At 32.6% G+C, this 12834-nt stretch overlaps 1 pseudogene; it reads right to left on the minus strand.

The window, feature by feature from the left end:
• The window catches only part of LOC106465382, a 54295-nt pseudogene that overhangs the window by 32335 nt on the left and 9126 nt on the right, over positions 1-12834 (minus strand).

Below are 12834 nucleotides of genomic sequence, written 5' to 3' on the forward strand. Positions count from 1 at the left end.
ATATAAAGAATATCTTAAGAAACAAATGATAACTATCTGAACATTATAAAGATTTCGCATATGAAATTTCAAAATTTTCTGATGCATAAAAGTATTTTTAATCTTAAAATGAATATTACTTTGCATGGTAGATAGGCAACATGCGAAAAGAAAAACAGACACAAGAAAAACACTGCTTTATAAAACTTAAGACTTAATAAAAAAATTGATATTTTGCATATGAAAGCATTTTAATGTTTTACTGATAATCTGCCAAATTTCATTAACATTCACTTACTAATTTAAAACTTATAGCATGAAAACTATGACAAGCACAAAATGGTTAGGAGGTCGGTCCCAGGGACCGAGCCCATGCTGAAAGAGATAATAAGTAATTTATGTTAAATTCCATACATCTTGGAGGAGTGGTAAATAAATTAGAGAAGAAAGAAGACCTAGAGAGCAAATGTCACAGTTCATATACTAGGGGAGATTGAGGATTTTTAAAAATATTTCCTTATAAAATTAAGAACTTAAACCTTTAATAATATTAAAATTTGATTCATTAACTGTGTTTTGATGCCAAGTTTATTCACGTACATTGATAATAAACTAGCTTTATTAGATTTTGAATGTAACTCTGTAAAAGATTGTGACATGTGCACTTTGACCTACCAACAGTCATGCAAATTTAACAGAAACTATAAATTTTGCCATTTAAATATTCAATGTAATTATTGCTATAATTTTGCATAGAATAATTTTTCTATGACCAATCTATGGTGAACATTATTTTCCTTATATTACATGCTGTGACTTATTACCTTTTCTACACTTTTCTAACTATACTAACTTGTTGATTTTTCCATCTAAATGCATCATAGCTTGAATATTTGTAGTTTATCAGAAATATTATTTAAAACAGCATACAAGTATACATATATTTTATGTAAACAAAAGTGTATGTTAGTGCATAAGTTGAAAGAGTATGAAATCTATGAAATGTTTTCTTGTTTATGTGTTACAACTACATACATAAGTGAACCTTTCAAATACAATAAAAACAGGAGATAAATTATACAGTATGTTTTTTAAAAAAAATATATAAAATAGGATAAAATTTTAAAAAGTCTCAACCATCAAACAATTTTCTAACCAAAAGTTTGTACACCTAAACATAAGTTTCAATGCTGTGAGAAAAAGAATTAAAAAATCAACTGTGGAATCATACAAGCTATAGCACTCTATGGACTCAAGACCATGTTTTTAAATTTATTTATTTATATAGATGTAATTAATTTCACAATCATAGAAATATTATTATTATTACTACTACAGATAATATACGATGCACAAATACTTTAACTAAATGATCATCATCCTAACATTACAAGAAAAAATAATATTTATGTTAACTTGTTTTTCTGGTGCTTCTTTAATTTTTTTAATAAGATCAAGATTCAGCTTAATACGTTTTTACAGTACTTGTAATTCAACACAAATGAAACTATTCAAGATAAATGGTCCATACAAGCTAAACCTATTACAATGGAAGCTCACTACTAATGTCAGAACTTACCCTTGCACGAATATATCCATGAGGATTCGAGAATTCTGGAAATATATAGTTGACTAACATGCTCTCCATCTGATCTTTGTATGGTTGTTTCTATAGGAAACAGAAAAAAATAATATTATAAGATAATAGCAGTGAAACAAAATAATTACAAAAGTATTTACTAGACTTAACAATATATAAACAAATAACAGCCTAGACAACAATATTAATGTTACAGGAACTTTATCAAACAATAGCAGTAAAACAATAGTTATAAAAGCTAATTACTAACTAGACTTAACCAAAAGTAAACAAATAACAGTCTAAATAACAATATTAATACTACAGGAACTTTATCAAATAACAACAGTAAAACAATAGTTATAAAAACTAATTACTAACTAGACTTAACCATAAGTAAACAGATAACAGTCTACATAACAATATTAATACTACAGGAACTTTATCAAATAAAAACAGTAAAACAATAGTTATAAAAACTAGTTACTGACTAAATTTAACCATAACAGTCTAAACAATAGAATTCACACTACAGGAATTTTATCAAATAATAACAGCAAAACAATAGTTATAAAAGATAATTACTGACTAGACTTAACCATAAGTAAACAAATTACAGTCTTGACAACAATATTAATATTACATAAACTTTATGAGATGATAGCATTACAACAACAATTATGAAAACTAATCACTGACTAGTTAACTGAGTAAAAAAATAACAGTTTGGACAACAATATTAATACTTACAGGAACTTTATCAAATAAAAACAGTAAAACAATAGTTATAAAAACTAGTTACTGACTAAATTTAACCATAACAGTCTAAACAATAATATTCACACTACAGGAATTTTATCAAATAATAACAGCAAAACAATAGTTATAAAAGATAATTACTGACTAGACTTAACCATAAGTAAACAAATTACAGTCTTGACAACAATATTAATATTACATAAACTTTATGAGATGATAGCATTACAACAACAATTATGAAAACTAATCACTGACTAGTTAACTGAGTAAAAAAATAACAGTTTGGACAACAATATTAATACTTACAGGAACTTTATCACATAACAGCAGAAAAACAATACACTTAGAAAAACGAATTACTGACTAGGCTTAACTATACATAAATAACCTGTTTTGTTAAAGCAAATGGAACTATGTTAATAATGAAATAACCATTAACTACACCCATTTTCATTTAGTTTAACATCTTACCAAGTAAACTTTTATGATATTAGAACAGCTTCCAAAAACATGAAATATACAAAATTTTCCCTTCAACTACAACTAGAATAAATTTTATAAAAGTAATTAATAATTAAATTCAAAACCACATTTAATTTATTATGACTTTTTTTTATATAACCTTAACACAGGAATAAAATACCAGTCTTAATCATGTGCTATTGTTTAATCACATGCAGGATTCTACTTTGACCTTTGTGGATATAAATGTTTTAATTAAATTCTTTACAGCAGTTCAAAAGCATGTTTTTTTCATTGTTAACCATGAATCTTCACTCCACATGATACATTTTCATCAGAGTTTAAAACATTACTTTATAGACACGTCTATGCATGATGAAACATTTGTCCATTACAGTATTAATCATGTTTGTCATGAGTTTTTCTATCCTATACTCAGGCTGTACCTTTAAGAGGACATCTGCTGCTGACCCCAACATATGCATTGCCCCATCTTTTTCCTGAGGACTAGAATTGGAATTTGTAAAAATAGACATTGTAAATTCCATGGAATTCTGTAGTACATCCCTTCTTTTTGTGACAGCAGAATGAAAGAGGATCTGAGCTGCTACCACTGGTGAGATAAAGTCCTCAAAGACATCTTTAAAAATAAAACACAAATAAAGTTGTACAACTCATTAACAGGTGTTTTGGGGATTGAAACAACTTACCTGTAAAAAATATTAAAACTTCTAAATTAATGCAACTGAGTAATGATGATGTTATGTTTATCATAAATATGAAAACGTAATTTATAGTTAAATTGAAAATTTTGGCAATTCATAATGTATGTATTTTCTAAGTCTACTCCCTGAATTAATACCGTATTGATAGTTTGCACTATTTGATGCTATGTCATAAAATCTAGTATTTTTTTATTTGATAATTTTATTCAATGTGATAAATAGTATTCATGGTTTCAAACATTATGAAAGTATCTATAAACTTTTCTGAACAAAGAAAAAAATTAAGAGTCAGAGAAGGAAACAGATGATAACTAACCATATTTTATATGAATATATTCTTGAGGATCTTTTTTCCACAGCTCATCATCTTTCTCTGTGCGGCACATTAAGTGGAAGACAACATCTTGTATAATTTTCTATATATATATGTACATGTACAAAACAAAAGGTTATATGTATATATGTATGATCTTAAGCATAGAAAAGAACATATATAGCACTAGAGTAAATGTATTTCACACAGTGAAGAATATCAGCCAGTAGAGCTAACATTAATATTAGGCCTAATGGTTTTATTAATTTGACAGTTTTTAACACATAGCACCATAGAATTATTAGAAAAAAAACTTGGATGCTTTCTAGACAATGATTTTTTACAATTATTTTAATTAATATGAAGCATAATAAATATCAGTAAAATCAAAACTGAAAAAACAAAAAAACTACATCTATCTATATACATATATTCATTTTTAAATGTTGTAATAAAACTAAGTGTTCTTACCATTATGTAGGGCTTGATAATTTTCCAGGTGAAAGCATAGTACACACTGAAATATGACAAAATTATGCAGCGTTGACTAATATATAGAGCACTTGACAAAATTACCACAGAAAGTTCAATTTTTGTACATTATATTATAAAAGCTTTTTTAAAAAGAAAGAAATCAATATAATTTTGCATTTTTTACATTGTCTAATAATACATTAAGTGTAAAATATTCATTTTCAAAAGAAACAACAAAACCAAGTAATTTCAACAGATTATCTATTTTTATGAGGCAATGGGCAGATCTTTGTGTTGAGAGAATTTTTCATAATACTTTTTTTAACTTAAATTATTTTCAAAAAATAAAAATGTAATGATACTCAAGATAAAGAAATAGAGTAAACTTTACTACCAATATTAATTATTAATGAGACAAAACCCTAATGATATTCAACACTTTCATTAATGGAAAATCAATTTAAATCTACATTATTTGAGATAAAAAAAAAGACTTTACATACCTTTGATTCAAATAGTTAAGACTTAGTTGTATAACTCGTGGAGAAATGTAAGTCTTGTTTCTGTACTGATCAAACACTTTCAACAGCATCTCTATAACTCCACTAGAAAAGGTTTCTAAGTAGTATTCAGCAAATTCTGTGTAAGTTTTCCCTACATTCTTGGGACTTCCATACCTAGGTAACACCAAAAAATACATTTAATTTTCCAAAAGAAAAGAAATCTCATTTCCTTATCTGTACATTTTTACACTATTATTTTTTTTTTGTTTGATAAATTTAACCCTTTCGCACCAGGTACCACTTTAAATTATCTAAATTAAACATTTTTCTGTGCAAGTCATTGTGTTACATTCAAAATTTAATTAAACACCTTTACTATCAATGTATGTAAATGAAATTAGCATTATAATGTATGTTATGGTTGAAAGTTTTACGTTATCTAAGTTTTAAGTCCTTTATTTCAAAAGAAACCTTAAAAAAAACTACTTAAAACTTCAGATGTACTGTCACATGATTCACGAGCTATAAAATACTTTACTTTGGCACTCTATATCTTCAATTATATAATGCCAGTTGTGTAATGTTCATCTAGACAATAAGACATTTACTTAACCTGTTTGTTTTTGTTTTTGAATTTTGCGCAAAGCTACATGAGGGCTATCTGCACTAGCCATCCCTAATTTAGCAGTGTAAGACTAGGGGGAAGGCAGCTAGTCATCATCACTCACCGCCAACTCTTGGGCTACTCTTTTACCAACGAATAGTGGGATTGACCGTCACATTATAATGCCCCCACGGCTGAAAGGGCGAGTATGTTTGGTGTGACAGGGATTCGAACCCATGACCCTCAGATTGCGAGTCGAGTGCCTTAACCACCTGGCCATGCCGGGCCTTACTTAACCTATTGACACTTACATTTCAAAGTTCTCTGCAGTTGAACTTTTAATAAATTATGTCAACCCCTGACTGGTGCCACACCCACCTTCAATAGATTTGTTTAAGCTTTATAGCCTACATGTAGAAATTACATACACATGTGTATAGACATTAGAAAGAGCTCATTTTACACTTTAATTCAACAATGGTTATTTTGAAATTGGCACACAGCTTTCATTACAGGGTACATGTAACTGCCTGTAGTATTGTTGGCTACTTTATTGACTATAGCACTTACGGTTGTTTCTTACCTAAATATGTTATAGTTAGAGAAACGGTTAAATTGTATTTAGGTTTTACTTTCATATTTTAGTTAATTATATATTACTTATGTTTTAAAATGTGTAACTGAAAGGTTTAAACATTTTTTAAATGTACATCATATTTTGCATCAGTTCTCAAAGCTTACAATATTACGTGGTGCATGAAAATTTTACTGAAGGGTTGCACATTGCTGTTAGATATACTATAATATGCCCCGAGGGTGCCGTTGACTTGTGTCGAGATGAATAATAAATGGTAAGAGACAAGAAAGGAAAATAAAACATCAAAAATTTACTATATGTGAAAAGAAAATGACCTAAAATTATGAATATAACCAAAAGAAGATCTTTAAAGATATTCTACAAAAAATTAAAAGGTGTTTTTTTTTTTATATTTCCTAATTTTAATCATTTCATTGCATTGGATGTTGATGATAATAGCTAGAGTTAGTGATATGGTTGAGAAAATGAAAAATAAAACATTAACATTTACCTTAAAAAACTTCTGATGTTCATTTAGGAGGTTCTAGAGATTATTCAAATAACATATGAAAACTCTAAGATAAAAGTATTTCTATACTTAAAATGAAATCACCTTGTGCTCGATTTATTAAGAGTTTGAGTGCAAGTAACTACAATAGATAAATAGCGTATTTTTAGTAAAAACATTCAATTAAAATATCATTCTTTGTGTACAAGATACTTATGATCTTTAACAAAATCTTACCAGTTTTTGAGAGGATAGATTAAGGAAACTCAGAGTTACAGTATGTATTGTTACAGAAGTGAAATTCCCAATACGGCATTTCATAAATTACAGGAGCCTGTTACAAAAGGGTTAACATTATTTAGCTCTATCCTACTCAGCTCGAATTAAGCAATCACTTTTAAATCTATAATTACATGTCAGCAATACAATGTATACTCTACAATAAAATACTTGGTACTAAATTTAAGGAATAAAGGATTGCTTGTATTCCATATGTTAACCAAAATTATCATATTCTAAATAAAAGTAATTCTAGAAAAACTTCATCTGAAATATAAAAAAAATAAAAAAGTATTTTGATATTTTTACCTTTCAAACACTCGAAACATTATTTTAATAGCCCATTTTTTACACTTCCAACATGGAAGATTTGGTCTTCCACATTCTTCTATTTCATTTGTAGCCTAGATAAATAATGAAAAAGAGCTTTTAAAATATTACCTCTAAACTTTTAAAACACAAACATCTCCAAGATAGAATGATGTGCCCAAATTTAAAATTTTAATGAATAATATTATTTTGCCAAATTATTTGACTTCAGTATATAAATGATACAGGCTTCATTTTCTGGACTTTACACTTTCATATAAAATTTCAGAATATCTGATTAACCACCCAAGATACAAAGACGTTTATGTTAAGATTATCTATTATTCATGTCATTAAATGGAACCTATATAAGTAAGTTGTTTATTTAAAAGATTTAGTCATATGCTTGAAAGAGTCTTGAAAATGTATTAATTTGATAATCAACAAAATTCCCTTAATAGCCTTTCCTCAAGTCTGCAGCACATTACCATAAATCATTCACTAAAATTTACCTGCATAAAACTTGAAACACATTTAGACACAACAGTAAAAAGTCACATATTTTGATGAATTTTTTTCTACTTATTTCTTTTATGGAAAGTTAACATTTTCCTAAGCTGAAAATGTATTTCCAATAACACTTACCTCCGCTGACACTAGAGCTATTTCTTAAACTCCAGGGTTTCCACTCTTTGCCCATTTAAGCATTGAAAATGCTTGTTCTACTTGAATGCCCTTGGCAAATTCTAACTTACAAAATTCTCCACCAACTCCAATGCACCCTCTATCTAGATACCGTATATAAGCACCTCATTCAGATAATGTAATCACTTTTCCGAGACATAAACTGGCTTTTAGTGGAGAGGTAGGTAATTTATTCAATCTGAAGATCGGCAGGGACGAGCAGGATCCCCTTTAGCTTTACTCATGATAGTCCATGAGTGGCGGTCCATAATAATAAGGTAATACCATCCAGTAGATGCCTAGATGGTCTTATGGAACATCCCATTTCGACAGAGCCTGTTGCAGCCTGTAGTAATTATAGTGAAAGTAGTTGCTAGTGTGGAATTTAAAAGAGCCTGAGCAACACTCACCACAGAGTGGGATCCAGTGAAAAATAAAGGGACCCTGGAAATAAAAGTGTACATGATTGAGGAAAATATTCACCTCTGGTTAAAATCTAACAGATGTGGTCAAAGTAGCTACAGGGGATAGTCAAAAACCCTCAGAAGAGGAAACTGCAGATCATGTAAGTAATGAGATAGAAAAGTATCAGTAGTAGTCCACATACCAGCCCACACAATGTCTTCCAGAGGGCAATTCAACCTCTTGGCTAATGACATAGAGATATGATGAATCTGGTGAGATGTGAAATGCAAAAGATTCCTCTCCTGTAACAATAATCCATTACAGGCCATGTGAATCAATTTACGAAGCCACCTCGTTAGGGTAATGGGAGATAAATCATGGGAAACAGAAGGATTACAATGGATAAACAATCGATTCCTACTACCTTGAAGTGAGTTAGTACAAGCCACATAACACTTGGGGGCCCCAACAGGACATAACAAACAATCAGGATCAGAGCAGTCATAAAGGTGAGAAATGGCTGGCAAATGGATTGGTGATAAGGATCTTTCCTCTTCCCTGACTGCCAGAGTCTTGGGAAGACCTATCGAGGTAAAGCAGAACAGATGTAAAACGATAAAGAGTCTGATGTACATGGATTGCAAACAACTGCAACCGAAGATGTCCACAAGCCAACAACAACAAAAAAATATATATATAATTTAAGAGAAAGGTGAAACAAAGAACACGAAGCTAAGGGCTCAAAGGAACAATGCATGTAAAACAATAGTAAAATCCCAATTCGGTAATTGAAAAGATCATTTGGGTTGAAGAATACAAAAGGATTTGAGTAGACCCGAGGATTCAAAAACCTTCTGATATTTGGAATACCAAAAATAGTGGATAAGTATGCCTTATATAAAGCCATCACAGACGAAGCAAGACCCCTCTCAAATACCCAAGTCATAAAACAGGATATGGTAGATACTTTAGGATGAAGAGGGTTTAAATTCCTTTCAATACACCACTGATAATAAGTATTCCATTTCTGTTGATAAATGGCCATGGTTGGCCTATGGAAAGATTTAGTTAAATGCAGAGAAACCTTAGAAGTTAAACCCTTATGTTAGGCAAAGGACCGCATAACTTCCAAGCATGAAGATTGAGTCTCTGAACACCAGGGTGGAGAATGTCTGATCAAGGTTGTCTCAACAGAGACTGCCAATGTGGAAGAGGTAGAGGTGGACATTCCTGCAGATACAAAAGAAGCGGAAACCACATTTGAGCTGGTCAATATGATGCAACAAGAAGAACTTGACAAAGTGTGGAACGAACCATAGTTAGAATGCGGGACAATAGCATACAGATGTAAACCTGTCCAGTCCTGACTGAATGCATCTACTGCTAATGCTTGAAGATGAGGTATCGAAGGCCAAAACAACTGCAGTTGAGAATTCCAAGGAGCCACAAAGGCATCAATTGTTGGAGACCTGAACTGAGAGCAAATTTACTGAAAAACCTTGTGATGTAGCATCCATTCCGTAAGAAGAATCCAGCTGAGTAGAGACAAGTGATCTGCAATTAAATTCATCACTTCTGGAACATGACATGCTAAAAAGACTGATACAATGAGCACAAGCCCAGTAGAATAGATCCAAGGTTATGAAAATAAGGATCTCGAGAATGTGTGCCTCTTTCATGAGAAATCTGAGAAACCACCATGGAATTGTTGGAATGTATCATGACAACTTTTACCCTCAAGAGAGACAGATCTTGAACCATAGCCCAGTGTACTGCAAGGAGTTTGAGACCGTTGATATGAAGGGTAGATTTGTCTTCTGTCCAAATACCTTGGAACTCCTGACCTTGAAGATAAGCTCGCCATCCCTGAACAGATGGATCTCGGGACGAGGTGGTGGAATGGGTACCCCAATAGTAATGTTGTTCTGATTCAACCACCATTCACAATTGACGATGTTGCTCTTCAGTAATGAGAGAGGATGATCCAAAGGATCGGAATGCATGATTTATTGGTCGCACAGTGACCACTGCAGAGACCTCTTATGCATTCATTCCAAAGGAATGAGTGGCTCGAGGGATGCCCACATCCCCCCCAAAAAAAGAGAGAACCATCCATGCAGTAAGAGAAGGAGACATTAGTAAAATCATAACTGCTCTTTCTATGGCTTGAAACCTGATAGGAATTGGTTGAGCACAACTCAAGTGAGTATTAAAAAACACACCCAGATGGATGAGATATTGACAGAATAGATTTCTCCAATCTGATAAGGAAGCCCATTTTTGTGGTTTCTGAAAGGAAAATCTGAGAGTGTTCTTCTGCTAATTGACAGGATGGTGCTAGAAGGAGCCAGTCGTCCATATAATGATGATGTGTGCACAGGTCTGAGGAATGCATATGACGAGAAAAAGCTTGAACAACTCTGCAGAAGACATAAGATGCTGATGTAAGACTAAAAGGTAGAGCCCTGAACTTCAGAACCTGACCCTTGTGCACATATCTGAGAAACCTCCAGGAAGATTTCACTAGAGGAATATGGAAATAAGTGTCGGTAACATCAAATCTGTTCATCCAGAGCCCTGGTGCAAAGTGCCATCATAGGTTGAGAAAAAATTTCATTGTAAAGCAAGGAAGATCTAAAAATTGGTTGAGTCGACACAGACTGATAATTAGATGACAATCTCCTGTCTTCTTGGGTACAACGAATAAAAGGGAATAAAATTCTGGAAGAATGGGATCAACCCTCTCTACTGCACTTTTGATTAACAACTCTCTTATGGTCTGGGATCTCGCCATGGATCTATTGGAGGTGAAAAGGCAACAGGTTGTAGAGATAATAGTGGAGGTGGTATAAACTGAATGACCAACCCTGAAGCCAGAACATGAAATACCCATGGATCACTGGTGAAAGAATTCCAGATATCCAGAAAGTGATGTAATCGTACTCCCACTGTTCTCCCATCCACAGGATAGTCACTGTCGCCATCTTTGACAGTCCACCCGAGCCAAAGAACCTCGAGAATATGGACAGACTATTATGGGAACCAATAGACCTGGGAACCAAAGGAGGGGGTTGGGAAATACTAAGAGCTGACACTCTCAAAGGCCAGAAGCTAACAACGATAAAGAATGAAAACAAGCTGAATCAATTCACCATTCCAATGTCTCTGAAACTCCAGCAAAAACATACGGCAGAGAAAAGGACACTTTCTAACAAAGTGTCTCTACCCAATAAATCCCAACAACAAACCAGTGAGGATACCATAGAAAGAACTGAAGAAGACAATCTGATTGAGGTAAACGTCAGCAAAATCCCAACTCGTTCTCAAATTGCTGAGGGGGAACGTTGACAGGCTTCCGCCAAAAGTTGGATTGACGATAAATACCTCAGGACAGTCGTGAGAGTAAGACGAATCCAAGGAAACTGTGATCTGTTTAAAGTGATCGCAGGTTCCAAGCTAGACCCAAACAGGTCCAAAAGGGGGTCCATCCATTTAGAATCTAAATATACTTCCTCCTGCCAGTGATAAGCCAAAGCATGCAGTTCCAATAAACGTGGGGAACAAGGCATAGCTATCCTGTCACATAATTGAGTAGCAATTCTCTCAGTGTGAACAGTAATATCAGGAGAAGGAGGAAAAACCAAGTTGTCACTTGCTGTCCTTTCTGCTAACAAGGAAGGAGTAGATTAAAATGCAATAGGAGAGACCCCAAAACCTCACAAACCCGAGTAACCAACAGAAGAAAAGGGATTGGAGGTGGCTAATCAAGATGATCTTCTGTTGAGGTTGATCTAGTAAAAGAAGGAGCCGGAAAAAGCAAGTCTAAATTCTCTCCAGCTAGTCATGGGTTATTTGCAAAAGTTGCCTCAGAACCCCTGGAGACATACCATTGGTCCGCATATATATACATCTCCATCTTGCAACAGATCATATCATGAACAGCTCGACTGAGAGTGACCCTTTCCCTGCCCATTTATAAACACCAGATTGCAGAGGTGGAAAAGAAAAGGTCCAGTTATCCTCCGTAGTAAAAACATTACATCGGGAATTCATACCTGTCGTTAATTTTTTAAAGTAATTTATAAATATTATCGAAGATATAACCGTAGTAACGCCAACCATGTTCAAAGTAGTAACGTCAATTGTGAATAATCACAACACTCCTGTTAATAGAAATCCGTGCCAAATGCTTTGTTGAGAAAAAGTGATTATATTATCTGAATGAGGTGCTTATATACAGTTCCTAGATAGAGGGTGCACTGAAGCTGGTGGAGAATTTTGCAAACTAGAATTTGTTAAGGGCATTCGAGTGTGGTATAAAATACTGGAGCAAGCATTTTCAATGCTTAGATGGGCAAAGAGTGGAAACCCTAGAGATCAAGAATACCAATTAGAATAGCATAAAATCTTAGCTAATAATCCATATTTGATAGTACACAATTTTAAAGTTCTTAATTCTACAAGGGAATATTTCAAAAAATCCTGAGTTTCCCCTAGTGTGACCCAAGTGACACATTTTCTTTTAGCATGTCATCTTCCCCATTTTATCTACCACCCCCTCATAAAAGTATGAAATTAAACATAAATTAATCTCTATAAAATCGTCATTGCTCAGAAAAACTATAATTTTTTATAGTCTTCAATTTTGTTTGGTTACAGACCTATCAAATATAG

This window comes from Limulus polyphemus, unplaced genomic scaffold (assembly GCF_000517525.1).
Source record: "Limulus polyphemus unplaced genomic scaffold, Limulus_polyphemus-2.1.2 Scaffold1925, whole genome shotgun sequence".
NCBI classification, from domain to species: Eukaryota; Metazoa; Arthropoda; class Merostomata; order Xiphosura; family Limulidae; genus Limulus; species Limulus polyphemus.